Source organism: Schistosoma haematobium, chromosome 6 (assembly GCF_000699445.3).
Source record: "Schistosoma haematobium chromosome 6, whole genome shotgun sequence".
NCBI classification, from domain to species: Eukaryota; Metazoa; Platyhelminthes; class Trematoda; order Strigeidida; family Schistosomatidae; genus Schistosoma; species Schistosoma haematobium.
In genome coordinates this window covers 20,426,336-20,443,369 of record NC_067201.1, presented here as the reverse complement: position 1 = coordinate 20,443,369, position 17,034 = coordinate 20,426,336, and positions in this window count along the sequence as shown.

Genomic DNA, 17,034 nt, shown 5'->3' with positions numbered 1-17,034 from the left:
TTATTGATTTTAGGGATTTATTTACCGCTACAGGGGCAATCTAGTTGTCTTTCATCTTCTGAGATAAGGTCGATTTCTTTAGAATTTTTGTGTTGTAATCCAGTGAGTTGACCTCTAGACTTTCAATTTGTAAGTAGTAGATCTGAATCTCAATCAAATTACCTCAGTAACATCCCTCATACAAAGTGTTTCTCAAAGTCGGCTACGTAAACCTGCATCGTTTACTCTATCAGTCAAAAGAACAAGTGAAGTGACTTTATTAGGATCATCAATCCTCTTTGATTTCGTCACGTCATAGATCCTTATGTAAATTTCATAAATGAACTAAGATCACGCTATTTATTTTAATTCTTCATAAATTTGACGTCTCTATCTTCTCGCCAAGAAAATAGCAGATTCTGAGTGCGACATTCTATGGTCAGCAAGGATTGAAAAATCTTTTCTATGTTTGAGTATCATTCGATAGCCTCGTTGAATTACATGACCTACATTATTGGTACTTCAATAAATTCAGATATTTTCCTAAAAAATTGAACATGTCATCCCATCTTTCAATACACTATGCTCTTAAACAGTGAAAATAGTTGCCAACTGGTTAATATTAAATGTGAAGGTTCTGTGAAACAGTAAGCTGTACGACAAGTGGATAAATTGTTTAATGTACATTCTAGGGCAAGAACTTGACATCTATCATTCGAAAATGAACATAACTTTGTAGCTGTGCTACCTTCCTAGTATAATCATGTTTTCCACATATGGTTTATTAAACATAGCTCTATAGTTGGGGAATTTGTTGAAAAACGATGTCACCTTTGACTATGGATTTCACTTACCAAAATATGGCACAAATCGATGAAAACATTGACAAATGCACTGAGCCATGTTGGTAGGCGTAAACTACCTGATGGTTAGAGACATTGAATGACATGGCTCAAAATCGTTTCCAATGGCACAGGTGCTTCCACTCTTTGTGATCTCCCGAATTCTAATCTTCTGAATTCTTTACATCTCCTTTCTGTCTCTTTCCAAATTTATTTCACTGAATTATACTCCTTGAATAACATCTTCAAACTCTAATCTTTCCGATTACTGTTTATATTTTTACTACCTTTACCACTATAGGATTTGAATCGACAATTGTAACTCTGTGCTAATGTGGTATGGCAACTCGAACTGATGTACGTACATACGTACGAAGTTCTACGTTGTTCCTGACTGACCGACCGATGGATTTCGCTTGCACGTTCCGCCTCATTTTTAACAACTCTGTAAAAATGTTCAGTTGAAATAATTTATGAATTATGTCTTTTTAAATAAGATATCCATACTTATTTCAGTTGTTCCCTGGTAATTTCTGTAAATCAGTCTGCGTTCTGTGAACATTATATAGATGATATTATCGCTCTTTATCAACCCTAGTGTTATGTCTCGATAAGCGTAATGAATGGTAACTTTTGGGATCCATTTATGTACCAATACTATGCATATTTTTTTTAATCGTATACTTATTGAATAACTATACTATTCATGCCCCTCTTATTATAAGCTTTATTTTGACCTTTGAACTATTATTATACAATTTACCTTTCTTGACTTATGCCCTGTCTGTTCATTACTATCTCCCATAATCACAGCCACATTTGGCTAATTATTATACAAATGTTATTTTCCATTTTACGGTACGATGTGGTCTGTCTGGTTAGTATATAAACCCAGTATGTTTGAAATACATGATTCATATTGCGGAGGCTAAGATTGGTGTTCTGTACTTAACTGGCTGGGCTAGGCAGGAAGTAGGACCGATAAGTACTCTAGTCTGCTCGCACGGGTTTTATGCGTCATTGGTCCGATCCATAATTCACTGCTCTCTAATTGACGGTATCAGTACGTTGTACATTAATAGGGCACACAGGCCACAAGTTATAACACCTAACTATAGAATAAGCACAATTGATGGAAAATCGTAAATTTCTTTATGCTATTTATAAGGTCAGATTTTTGCTAATGGTTTAAATCCCTCTCGTTATGTGTACGTGTACGTTGTAATGACCAGTGCAAACTTATTTACTTACTTGCACCTATTACTCCTCATGAACGAGCATAGACTGCCCACCAGTATTCTCCATTCAACTCTGCCCTGAGTAATTCTTTCAAGTTACTATTCATACTTCTGATGTCTGCTTACGATTCTTGAACCAATGTGTTCTTTGGTTTTCCTCTTTTCCGTTTCCCTTCAGAATTCCAAGTTAGGGCTCGCCTCTTGTTGAAGTTTGATGGTTTCCGCAGTGTATGTACTATCCATTTGAAGCGTCATTTCCTAATTTCCTCTTCATCGGGAAGCTTGTTTGTTCTCTCCCACAGTAGGTTGTTACTGATGGTATCCGGTCAACGAATATTGAGTATGTTGTGTATGTTGTTCATAAATACTTGTACTTTGTCTGGTACAAAACATTACAATAATTGCATTGCCTGATCAATAATTTGTAGTCCATTTTATAATAATCTAATTCTTAGTGATGACAGAATTCTATGGTTCTAACTGCATTATGGCCACTAGTCTGAGTGATTAAATGAAATCCCATCACTATGAACATTTCAGATATATGAGTGATACTTTTTGGTCCAAACAGATCACTGGTAACCTTTCTATTTGTGAACCGTATTCACGTTCTAATTAATGCAGGATTCCAGTTACACCTTATTGACAAGTCACCCAATAGCACGGAACCTAAGTTATTCAGAACTTTATGCCAATTACTACAAACAACCATCTTACACCAAGGTATAATGAGTGCGATATTGACTAGTAGGAATAATGCAACTTAATCAATAGAATTCGGTCAACACTCTGGGTTAGGTAAACATTGTACTAATAATTTGACTAGGAAATGTATTCTTAAAATTTAGGAAAGCGAAAGTCAATTGATCAAAGTGTTTTCCCCATCTGCAATACATCAATAACAAGTATTGTTGCGATCTGAGTCAATTGAACCTAGACCACCATGGAAAACCTGGAAGCATCGAACGGCCATTTCGTCCTATTGTGGGACTCCCCAACAGTGCGCATCCATGATCCCACCCCTCGGGATTTGAACACAGGACCTGTCGGTCTCGCTCGCGAACACTTAATCTCTAGACCACTGAGCCGGCCGGTATCCTACGGTGTCAAAAATTACGATTTGTCAACTAAATCATACAGGATAAAAAAGATCTATACTTAAAACACACCAATTGAGGACAAATACGATTACTACCCGATGTACTTTGTCTCATTGAATTGACCTTTTTTTTAATGATTTACAAACTGTTATTAGTTCAAAATAAAAGTGAGGGAGATAATAGTTTTTTGTTCTAATAATACTCATCACACACACAGTATGCACATATGCCAATAAGAGACTGATCAATTACAGTCCTAAACGTCAATGAGATGATTCAAGTAAACGATACCAAGTGAATTTAAACTTCACCTAATTGCCCAAGCAAGTGGCTATCAAGACTCAGTAGCTGAGTAGATAGCACGATTCCGTTTGAAGCGGTCGGTATTAGGTTCGAGTTCACAGAGTGAACATCAATTTTGAGATGAAGGTATATCCAGCTGATTAGTCTCAAATGAGACGAAACGCATGTCCTAGATTCCACTGTTAGCCACTATCCATCTTTGCTCAGAGTGCTTGTAACTTCAGGCAATATCGAGGCAATCCTCACAGGATGAACATATACCAATAAGAGAGAGACTGATCAATTTCAGTCCTAAACAACAATGGGAAAATACAAGTAAACAATAATATCAAGTGAATTTAAACTCACCATTTGTTTTAAATTTTACTTAGTATGGTGATTAGAAAGATACAAAGAATATCAATGTTACGCATGTGTATGATTACTTGACTTATCATCTGTCAGCTTAATAGTATAGTAATGTAATTAGAATTTATTGAACTATCGTAACACATTAATCGTTTTACATAACTCACGTAATCGAGTTTAGATTGACACGTGAATTCAAATGTTAAAGTATTACAATCTCCATAAATCATCATACCGATAAAAACCATGTGCTTACTAAAGACTAGCTTCAAGATGGATTTCTTGGAGTTCGATTAGGAAGCTGTGACCAGTGGAGTCATATCCATATCTGACGGAGACAGTTATCCAACTGAGACAATGTATGAAGGGTTGTACAAGATCATGGATCGATTGCAATTAGACATTAACGCTGTTGGATGCCAGCTCAGTGGTCTAGAGGTTAGGCATTCGAGCGTAAGATCGAAGGTCCTGTGTTCGAGTCTCACGTGTAAGATCATGGATGTGCACTACTGAAGAATGTCATACTAGGAAGAAATGTCCATCCAATGATTCCGTGTTCTCGTTGGTGGCTTAGCTTAGATTGACTGATGGATTCAACTGTATAGCTTCAAATATTTTCATTGACTGACTAGTGAGCTTATTTTTGTATAAATTTTTTTTATGTAGTTTTATGGCATAATAATTTCCAAAAGATCGTCTCAATGAAGATGGACATATCAGTATTGAAAAACACAAATTCAATTCTCAGCAATCAACTTTACTCTTCTTTCAATAAACTTATCATCATCAACAACTTGGAACAAAGTTGATTTGTCAACATTGTGACTTGATTTAAAATTCTAATTACTGTTACAATTATTTACTATTGTGATGTGTGCTACTGATTTCGACAGATATCAGTAGTATATATGATCAATCGAAAGTGAAATATTTGACAGCAGAAGGTTAACATGATCGAAGAATAGAGAACAGAGAATGATTAGTATAGAAACGAGGGGAAAAGGAAGTATCAGACGATTGATTGACATTTTGCAAATGAATTATTTTCTGCATAGTTCTCAGGTTTTAATTAGTGATTCTGTAATTTTGTATTGAAATACATTAAGTTGTCCTCGTTTGTGTTCTCATTCACTACACTATGATTTCGAAACAATTGCTACCTCCTACTTATTGTAACATTAAGAGACTGCTACGCTGACGCAAGTAAGTAGAACAGTAGGAGAAGGATGATTTATTCACCAAAGACTTGTTAAATGACATCCATAGTAAATGTTCGACCAATCAACAAATATAGGTGAATTAAACTAGCATGATCATGGATGAGCATTGCTGAGGAAACCGTACTAGGACGAAACGGCCATCCAGTGATTCCGGGTTTTCAATGGTGGTTTAATATCAATCAGCTTATTATTTTAATCAAAAACTTAACGACATCCACAATTCCAAACTGAATAAAACAAATTCGATACTAATCTTATTTATTTATTTATTTAATTGAACATATAAATATTGGTACGCAGGGGCAACGAATACATCTGCACCACACAAGTCACTTGATTTGTTTGTAAGGTGGTTTTCTTAGGGGGCCACACCTGGAGCCATCGAACTACAGGTCTGATTCACAGGGCAGTGGAATGACGTCAGGAGACGCAGTCCGATGTTAGGCAGTGACTAACTGTTGGTTCGTACGCCATTTGTTCCTTCAGGATCGTGGATTTCATGTGAACCATTAGTTTGGAACGAGGGTCTTCCAACTTCTCTAGGTGGACCCTCCGTGTCCACCAACCGAGTTATGGAGCCGGACATTCTCTATTCATCCTCTCGATTTCGTAAACAACAGTAATACCGGGAGAAGGCAGTGATTAGGACTTCTTTGGTAGTGGTTGTATAGGTGTAGCCATATGAGAGCATTTCCAGTGGGAGAGGTGACTTCCCCCAGCCTCGACCGTAACAGGTCATTTGGGGCTAGATCAGGATGTAAATCTATATTCATTTAAATCTAATTTAGTCATCGATGTCCAAGTTGATCTTGATAATTTCAAATAAATTGAGCATTGGGTAGAAAGTTAATAGTAAAAAAATATTTTGTTTGTTATATCGAAATGAGTAGAAAAATTGTATTTCCGCCGTTTCGCAACTTAATTTAGGCCTCTTCTTCGGAATAAATAAATAATCGAAATTGAAATGAATACCAGTTTCAATAGTACAAAGAAGTATACAGTGTAATTGTAAAGTTGAAATTAATTTGATCAATATAGAAATGTAATTATTATAGAGGTTGATGAAGATGCCTTCAATTTCATAATTAACATCACATAATGATCTTAGTTGAACAACTATCAAAAACTAGTAGATACCAGTATGAGATTTCTTAGAAGTGGGTATTTATGTTCTAGTTACCAGGGATTGAGTCAAATACTTTATGGATGTCAATTCAAAAATCTGGAGGTTAGGCATTTAAGCAAGATCGAAGACAATGAGCTCGATTCCTATTGATAGGATCGTGGAAGAGTCTTATACTAGGAAGCAGTAACTGTATAGTACTTCTTAGTTTTTAATGATTATTTTGTGATATTAACAATGAAACAAATAAGTAAACTGTTCTTGTTTAAATTTATAATTGTCTTCTTGGTTCTAACAAAGTAAAGAGATTTTATGAATATTCTCTGAAATAAAAGAACTTTATCATAATAGATCATTGTTCCTTTACGGAAGCTCCATAATAATCACATGAACGTTAACATACTGACAACGTATACGGCATTAGTGAAGAAAAAAAGGATCGAATAAACATTTCATACACATAATTCAGTCTATTTTTATGTTTACGAACAGTTTAGAATGTACAGTCACTGCCAGGTTAGTCCTACTCACTAACTTCTCGCGAAATTACTGTTGTTTATGTAATCGATAGGATGAAAAGAGAATTTGTGGCTGCATAACCGATTTGGTAGATACGAAGAGCCCACCTAGGGCAGTTGGAAAACCTTTATTCCAAAACAATAGTGCACATGGAATCCAGTCTCTTGAAGGTACAAATCACGTATGAACCAATCGTTGGTCACCGGCTACCATCGGACTGCATCTTCTGAAGTTTTTCTATTGCATTGTGAATCAGACCTATAGTTTGAAGGCTTCAAGTTGTCCTCCCCCCTCAAAAACCATCTGCTTCGGTTTGGACGCTCGGGCAGTATCACAGCCCACACACACAAATCAAGTGACTTGTGTGGTACATATGTATTCGCTGCCCCTTCGTACCAATATTTATATGTTCAAATAAATAAATAAACAAACCTCACTAACATTTTTTGATTAACTATGTGAAATGTAGAAGATGATTAATTTGTACTAATCTTTTTAATAAGTTTGTCAATATTTAGTTTTATCAAAAGGGGTTTTGTGGAGATTCTTGAAATTTCACTGATTGAAATCATGGGTCAATTGAAGCTAGACCACCATGGAAAACCTGGAAGCACTGGACGGCCGTCTCGTCCTAGTATGAGACTCCTCAGCAGTGCGCATCCACGATCCCGCACTCCGCGAGATTCGAACACGGGACCTATCAATCTCGCGCCAGGCGCTCAACCAACTAGACCACTAACTTCAACTAATCCACGATGTTGTGCCACCATACACCAGGTTTTCCATGGTGATCTAGCTTCAATTGACTCATGATTTCAATCAGTAAAATATATTTAATTTACCATAATTTATCACTATGACATAACTATTTAAGCTTATCTTTCGCACATATTTAAATCAAATGATGACTATTTTCTTTTTTAAATATGTTATTCATTTTCTATAATGGATTATAGAGAAAAACTTAATATAGACCCATTATCAAATGAGTTAACAATTAGACTCTCATATGTCGATGAATTAATTGGCTTCTTTTTATTTTTTTTTCTTTTTTAGTTCATATATTTGTATTGTGTGTGCGTGTGCGGGATTCATTGTTTTATTCTCAACTCACCCCCCCCCCAAGAAAAACAACACTCATGTTACCTCTAGTTGCTTTTTTTTTTCGTTTTCTCCATTCTTGTTGTTGTTCTTTTTTATCATATAACAACTAATCACAAATTCAATTAAAATTTTAATTTAATTTTAAAGTATTTAAAATAAACAAATAAAATGAAATGGTAATTGTGACAATGACATAATGACAATTATACATTGAATGTCATTACATGATTAATCTCATCATTTATTCTTGTATGAATGTATTATTCTTCCTATTATCAAGTCACTCAATAAGGGTCTGATGTGAGCTACTTATATCCACATTAGTAGTATATAACAATGGTCAAGCATAGAATATATTTCAATAGAAGATTGAGAAAGAAAGAAAGAGAATGAAATGCAATTGATATATGAAAATGCATGAAACTATGAAATCTGAGACGATGAATTAATATTTACAAAACAAAACAGTCAAGTTTGAGATAATAGATTGACACATTGGCAAATTAACTATTTACTGTATCATTCTGAGATTTTCATGAGATGCACTGTAATTTCGTTTTCAAGTATCTTTGATTGTCTCCACTTGCGTTCTTGTTCACTACAAGAATAAAAGATAAACATTCATTGTCAAACACACATATGATTTTTAACCAACTATAAAATTGATCTTAGTTTAGCTTTTGTGGTGTTGTATATAAAGTGTAAAAGGGTGTATACTATTGTTAATTAAAGCTTTAACTATATGAAAATTTAAGTCCTCCCATCTGTTTATTCAATTAACATAGTGATCTAGCTTCAATTGATTCATGATTTCAACTATTGAAACTGCTATAATATCCACAAAATGACCCTTCTGATGTTAATCAGCATATGCTCACTAATGATTGGCATCAACAGGTATTTCCTGGAATCCTAGTGAGAAGCAGTGATCAGTGGAGTTCAAATGGGTCTGTTGTGAGATAGTAACTCATTGATGACAATGGTGGATGTGTCGTTCAATTTCGTGGATTGGTTGAAGTTAGACATTAACGGCGTTGGATCCCGGCCGACTCAGTGGTCTAGAGGTTAAACTTTCACACACGAGACCTATAGTTCCTGAGTTTGAGTTCTGCGGGTTGTGATCATGGATGCGCACTGCTGATGAGTCTCATACTAGGACAAAACGGCCATCATGTGCTTCCAGATTTTTCATGATGGTCTAGCTTCAATTGACTCATGATCTTAACTATTGTAATTACTATAATATCCACAAAACCTCTTTCTGAAATTAACAGTTTTTTGTCACCCTAAACCTACCCGGGTAATATTAGCTGATTATCCAGTGTGATAAGGTTTCAAATTGTTTTCACATTATTATCTTCTTTTTTATCCTTGTCCTCACTTACCTTCCATTTCTAGCCTTGTTCACCTTCCATTTTTATACATAAATTTTCTTAACACGTACATTATGTGTGATCAGATTGTTCGAAATGCATTGCACTAATATATCATCATATTGTCCTGATACTTTTCGTCTTCTTATTACATAATCGAAATATTTTGGTCAATTGTCTATTTGAACATGAAATAATGTGTAAATAAAAACAAATTAGAACACAGTTTATCCAAATCTGTCCTCCAATCGACCATGTGAACTTAATTGCTTTAAATAACACAAGTCATTTGATTTGTGTGTGGGCTAGGATACTGCCCTGGTGCCCAGACCGAAGCAGGTGGTTTTCTGAAGAAACCACATCCGCAGCATCCGACCTCAATGTGTCATCCAAAAAAACAGTGAAGCAATGTCAGGAGATGCAGCCCCATGGTGGCTGATGACCAACTATTGATTCATACGTTATTTGTTCCCTCAGGATACTGCAGTCCATGTGCATGATTGGTTTGGAACCAAGGTTTTCCAACTCTCCTATGTGCATCCTCCACACTCCTGGTGCGAGAAGGCAGTGAGTAGGACTTCTCTGTCAGTGGTTGTATGCACGCGGCCATGTGAGAGGATTTCGAGAGGGAGTGTTGACTCTCCTCACTTTCGGTCGTACCAGAGTATTTGGGTGCCGGATTAAAATTATATGTACTACTAATCCTAATTACGCACAGAAATACTTTGAATACAGTTTCCTAATCGTTGACTGTAGCCCGATGTATTGTATAATGTGAATATCGTTAAATCATTGAGTTTTCTAGAATTTGTAGGTATGTCTGACTTATGATTACCGATTTGTTCGATATCTACCTCAGACTAAACTGTATCACACAAAGAATATAATATTGCATAAGGTTACTTTATTTTAATTGAACTTTTAATAGAAGACTACTGTAAATGTGTTACTTAACTGGAGGCAAATAATTATGAGGACATTTTGGTGGAGTTTTGTTCTCTGATCTGGATGGTTTGGTCGTGGAGCTTTCATCGTTCTTCTGTGCTGATGATGTTGTTCGGAAGAACGATGAAAGCCCCACGACCAAACCATTCAGCTCAGAGAACAAAACTCGACAAAAATCACCCACCTGAGCTACAAATCTCCACCATCTCAAAATTATGAGGACACCATATATTTTAGTTTACATCATGAAGTGAATTTACATATTAAACTATTGCAATCAAGAGAAAGATGAATGATTGTTTCATGATAGAAGTGTATACTCACAACTTTCCATATGATTGGATCAAAAGGGGTGTATTTCCTTCAAATTACATAGATAACTATCTGCATAGTTCAATTAAATTAAATCAAATCAAATCACTTTATTGTACAACTATCATTAATTTTCATCACTAATTCTATTTGCGCACCTGTCATATCACAACTCCACTAATCATAGATTCTCACAAACACATGTTGACATGGTGACTTAAATCTTATTCACCCCCTATCCTCATACCTGTCCTTTATATATATATATATATATATATATATATATATATATATCATGACACAATCACACACACATATGTATATATACATATATTCATTCCATTAGCATGATTTCTATGGATAAGCAACTTTCTCTTCTAATCAGTAGAATTAAATTGAAAGACTCTAAGATAATACGATGGTGATAGGGAGTGATGGGGTGGTGGTGGTGGTGGATTATTATTGTCATGGTAAATATTAACATGATTCAAAGAATTAATTTTTTTTGTATTAAATTATTTCTTTGTTTATATTGAAGGATAAATTCAACTAAACAAATATCCTTACAAATTTCTGTGTTATATAATATGTACATATGTATATGTTAACATTAACATATTTCAGTAATATAGAGGGGGGGAATAGAAGATTATTGAATGAAAGGGAGAGTTTATAAAAGAGGGGAAGATTAATTCAATTAATTATTATTCAATAAAAACAATAAACTGAATTTGTAACTGATTACATTATAGTAAATTATTGAGGAATCATTAAACTTATTCTGAATAACTACTGATTATGTAAGTAATATTTGTGTACATTTTTGCATAAAGTTTCATGTTATGTTCATGAATTTTCTGTGTTAGTTTAGTGAGAAGTAGTGATCAGCGGAGTTAAACCGGGTCTATTGTGAGATAGTAACTCATTGAAGACAATGGTGGATGTGTTGCTCAATTTCGTGGATTAGTTGAAGTTAGACATTAACAGCATTGGATAGCGGCTGACTCAGTGGCTTAGAGGTTAAGTGTTCATGTGCGAGACCGACAGCTCCTGAGTTCAAATCTCGCAGTGTCCCATACTAGGACAAAATGGCCATCTGGTGTTTCCAGGATTCCCATTGTGGTCTAGCTTCAATTGACTCATGAATTCAACTATTAAATTATGTTAATGAGTTGATAGATTTTTATGTTAGTCTTTAAGTCACTAGCATAAAACGTTTTTAATATTAATATGAGCGTAGTATACTTCTCGTTGTTCGAAAACAGGAGAATTTGATCAAAAGACAATCTTCCACTCGAGAACAACTGTATTTTCTCCAAGAGTTTCTTCGTCAGCATGTCCTACTAACAAGTGTAGGATACAGACCTCCAAACAACTGCCCAATGGGATGGAGAATAGCTGAGTAAAGTAGAAGAAAAATGATACACCCAATGATAACTGATGCAAATTCCAGGATCCTTTCCAGTTCTTTTCACCTGTAACTCTTCTAGAGCTACTGCCGGACACAAGCCCGAGTAAAGGAGGAGGGTTGGGCATAGGGTTAGCGACCCCATGCTGCAGAAAACTAACTCGCTAAAAAAACGCTAAACAGAAGAAATAATTCAAACCATTTAGACAGAAAGATGTACTGAAGAGCTTCGTTGGTAGAAAAAAGGAACGTTTTAAGTGGAGAATTATTCTGTATTGTAAAACCTGTCATCTGTTAGTAGTAAATACAGAATCCAGTCAATTTTGATTGTTAAAAATGTTCAAATGTTTCAAATCTAAAAGAGGATGAGGCATTCAAGGGATTACATTGAGACCTGAAGTTAGATGGTGGTTGGAGGTAGTCGACAGGAAACCCTGGACCCGGGTTTCGTGCTACGTGGCACTCGTCAGTATGGTGCACCTGTAATCTTGAGGGAACTGGAGCTCCCTAGCGGATTCAATCCCATGTCACCCAGCTTCACAGTCAGAGACGTTACCACTGAGCTATCCGGGCCGCGACTGACCTCCTGTAGGACTGAGATGTAATCACAATTGATTGATCACTGAATTATTCAATATAATAAGTAAATTTCAACATTCGAGCAGAATTTTCATGATATTTTGAAAATTTTGTCTCGAATGTTGAAATTTACTCATTATATTGAATAATTCAAGTTTTTTCAGATTGATTAGGAGCTTCATTTTCTTAGATGTTAATAATGACTGTCCATTATTTATACTTAAGACAGCCATCCTCTTCAATGTACTCTTAAGGGCTAATTGAATCTACCCGTTGTAGATTTCAAGGAGTGAAATTCATCAGTGTTGTTTGGCAAATGTTCTATGCGAATTGCTTTGATTTTACTACTGAGTCGCAAGCATTTTAGACAGAGTTAGATAGTAGCTAGCTTTGGTGTCCGAGAGGCACATTTTTTTCTATTTGGGACTCGAACCTAGGACCTTTCACTTTAAACGTTGAACGCGAATGATCAATCGTTTCCCTCTAGTCGTTCTTGGTTTTCAGTAATGATCTAAGTAAAACCAGTCTGTGTAAACTGTGAAAATTTTACAATCTAATGAAAAGCACCATATTAACATTCGGATATATATTAAGGTTTGGGCATGGCTGTATAAAGTAGGGACAATATATTTCTGTACGAATAAAGAAAAGTTAACTTTGTTAGGCAGTTTGAAGTAAACAATAGAAAATTTATGGGTAAAACTTCTCACAGACTAAGGAAAACCTTTATAACAAATTCTATGTCGAACTTTAAAAGGTACTTTTAAATCAATCCGATGAATTCCATCGAATCTCTACAGAACTATAGAGTAGCCTGATTGTCTACTACATTCATTTATCCTCTGTTTGTTAGTTTAGCTGAATACGATAGCATTTCAGTAGATATTCCATCGCCTGTTTTATTTGACCAAGTTTCTGTCTGTAAGTGATAATTATTTTCAATAGTAGTAGTTGTGTAGTGATCGAGAACACAAGTGGGGACAATCAAATGTACAGAGCATCTCACAAAAATCTGAGAACTATATAGTAAGTAGTTAATTTGAAGGGGGTTTTGTGAAGATTTTAGTAATTTAATAGTTGAATTCATGAGCCAATTAAAGCTAGACCACCAAGGAAAACCTAGAAGCACTGGACGGCTGTTTCGTTCCAGCAGTACAGATCTACGACCCACCTCGCGAGATTCGAACCCGGGACCTATTGGTCTCTCACGTGAACGCTTAACCTCTAGATCATTGAACAGGCATCCAACAGTGTTAATGTCTAACTTCAACCAATCCACGAAATTGTGCCAACAATCTCTTGTCTTCAATGCTAAACTTATTGTAACTAATTGAAGAAAAGCCAGATTGTTCTTCTATCCTGTGTACAGTTACTGTTGATGAAAATGTCTGAGATTAGTACTGAAATTCGGTTAGTTACGTGTTAAAACATTTGAAGAATCGTTTAGTAAAAAACGAGATTCGACTTGAGTATACATAAATACATTTCAATAAACATCTTTTGAAAACAAAGCAATAATGAGTCATATATTACTATTAAGCAATTAAGTAATCTAAAAAGTAATTGAATTTATTAAACATGTTCTTTAGTGCGGTACAACTGAAGGACTTAAGTAACATATCATTTACAATCTTTTTTACTAACTACATTCAGTTTGACAGTTTCAAAGTTTTTTATTGTGAGGACGGCCCACAGGTGAACTCAAGGAAGCTCTAAGAAGGTCAGAAAGAGTCAAAGGCATTCCATATAATCATCTTTTGGAGGAACATTCCAGAATCTCGACGTATAACTTACTTATTGGATAAATGCTAATAACCTCCTATATGCGGATTAAAAGACTATAATGATGATTTCGTTTTCACTAAAAAGTATAAATGCCTGACAGTTTTGTATCATATTCGACACTGTTTTGAAATAACATTCCTTTCATTTGTCTTCTGTCTTCTCATTTGCGACGTGGAGAGTACTAGCATTAGAGTACTTAAGTTATACGCAGTGTATCAAAGAACCCAAGCTCTAGATATATCATCTATATCTCATCATCATCATCATCATTTTATTGGTTAAATTTGAATAGAAGCCAATCTTTCAATTTTCTTCAAAGAGAAATCTATACGAAAACAACTGGATATTAAATTCACTTGGTGTTATTGTTTACTTGTATCTTCCCATTAATGTTTAGGACTGAAATTGATCAGTCTCATGTTGGTATGTGTGAATTCTGTGTGGATTGCCTCAATATTGTCTTAATTCACAAGCATTATAAGCAATGATAGATAGTGGCTAGTAGTGGAATCCAGGACGCTCGATTCATCCTATTTAGGACTCATCAGATGAATGTAAATGCATCTGAGAGTTGATGTTCACTATGGGACTCTAACTCAGTACGATTCGCTTCAAATACTATCGAATTATCTACTTAGCTACTAAGTGCTGACAGCAATTGCTTGAGCAATGGGGTGAAGTTTTAAATTCAATTAGTGTTGTTCTATTTGTATCTTTCTATTGTTGTTTAGGACTGTAATTGATCAGTCTCTCTCTCTCCTATTGGCATATATACACACCAGATATTAGTTTAACGAAAGTTTTTTATTATTGATTATTGATTGAAAAATCTGATAGTGACTATTAGTTGAACATAATAAAAACTTTCTTCCAGATGTTTCTGTTCTCATCTACTACTACTACTGCTACTACTACTAGTAGTAGTACATAGGGATTAAGGTATATGTTTTTCAATTATGTAAGTTTTATTATGATTAGATTTGTTGTTTTAAGTCCAACTTAATGATAGTCACCACCCATCGTCATCAACATCTTCCTCATTATCACCATGATTATTATCCTATAAATATGTAATATATATTCAGTGGGAATATTTACATGAAATTTCTCATAACTTACCAACATAAGTGGTCATTGTTATATTGATAAATGAGAATTTCTCTTCCCCCCTCTCCCCCCCTCTATCTCTATTCACTTATGAAATTGATAAATAAATAAAATCAAATTGAATGAATAAAGTAGCTCATTTAAAAAGTCGAACTCTTTTCTCACAAACAATAGATTACTGTATCATTTTAGAAGGGTTTTGTGTGTGTGTGTGTGTGTGTGGATATTATAGTAATTGTAATAAATGAGATGATGAGTTAATTGAAGTTAGACCAACATAGAAAACCTGGAAGCACTGGATGGCTATTTCATTCTCGTAGGGGAATTCTTAGCAGTGCGCACCCATGACCCCACACGCGGGACTCGTGGATTCAAATGTTAAAATATTACAATCTTCATAAATCCTCATACAGATAAAAACTATGTGCTTATTAAAGACTAGCTTCAAGATGGATTTCTTGGAGTTCGAGTGAGAAATCGTGACCAATGGAGTCAAATCCGTATCGGTTGGAGACAGTTATTCAGCTGAGACAATGTATAAAAGATTGCACAAGATCATTAATCGATTGAAGTTTGACATCAACACCAATTAATGTCAGCTCAGTGGTCTAAAGGTTAGGCATTCGTGAGCGAGCCCGAATATTTTGTGTTCAGGCCTTACGTATGCAGTGGCGTACTAGAACGAAACGGTCATCTCGTGATTTCAGGTTTTCAATCGTAGTCTAGCATAGATTGACTAATTAATTCAACTGTTAAAATGTTTTTCTTGTTTACATTTAGATCACAATCAGACACAAAAATATCTGACCTTATATTAACAAGCTTAATTTTTTCATTAAGCTTCATTTCATGCCGCAACTCTTCATCTAAGACATCATCAATATCTTTAAAGTGAATACCTCTCAAAGTTGTTAAAATTACCGGTTGACATTAATTCAAGGAAAATGCCAACAGTCAGCTTTTCTCTCATGTCGATTGTATGAAAAAAACTTGCAGAATTAAACTTTCGGAGAATAATTACTAGTTACTCAGTCAATTTGTTAATCGAAGTCATTCCATCTTAGTATAATTATCTGGTCTGTTAGTTAAGTGCTCGCGCGCGAGACCAGTAGGTCCTGGGTTCGAATCTCACGAGGCGGGATCGTGGATAAGCACTGCCAAGGAAGAGTCCCACAATAGGACGAAACGGCCATCCAGTGCTTCCAGGTTTTCCATGGTGATCTAGTTTCAGTTGACTCATGATCTCAACTATTGGAATATCTGGTTAATACTTGGTAGTTTACAAAGGATATAAATGGAGCCTACGTCAAGTAGGGTTTTCTGAAAATTCTCTACCATCACAAACTAACATCGAACTATAACGTTGATGACGTTGATTGACTTAGAATAGTGGCCATATTACGCAAATCGCTCAACAAGATACGATCACTACTGAATGATTAGACAAATATAACATTTGTCAATTCTCAGTGATCAATTTAATTGTAAATAGATTTGAATTGAATAAAGAGACACAAGTACATTGTAGCTACACATACAATTCATTAAATAGAATCAATTAACAAGATACTTTAGATTATAGCAATTCACCTACAATCAATTTTGATTAGGGTTAACATTTGTCAAGTCCTTTGTTATTCGAACGGTAACAATTCGTCTATTTCTTTGTACTATTATGATCACTATCATGTCTATATAAACGTATACACTTGATCACATGCGGTAGCCTACTCATATATATCTCTCTAG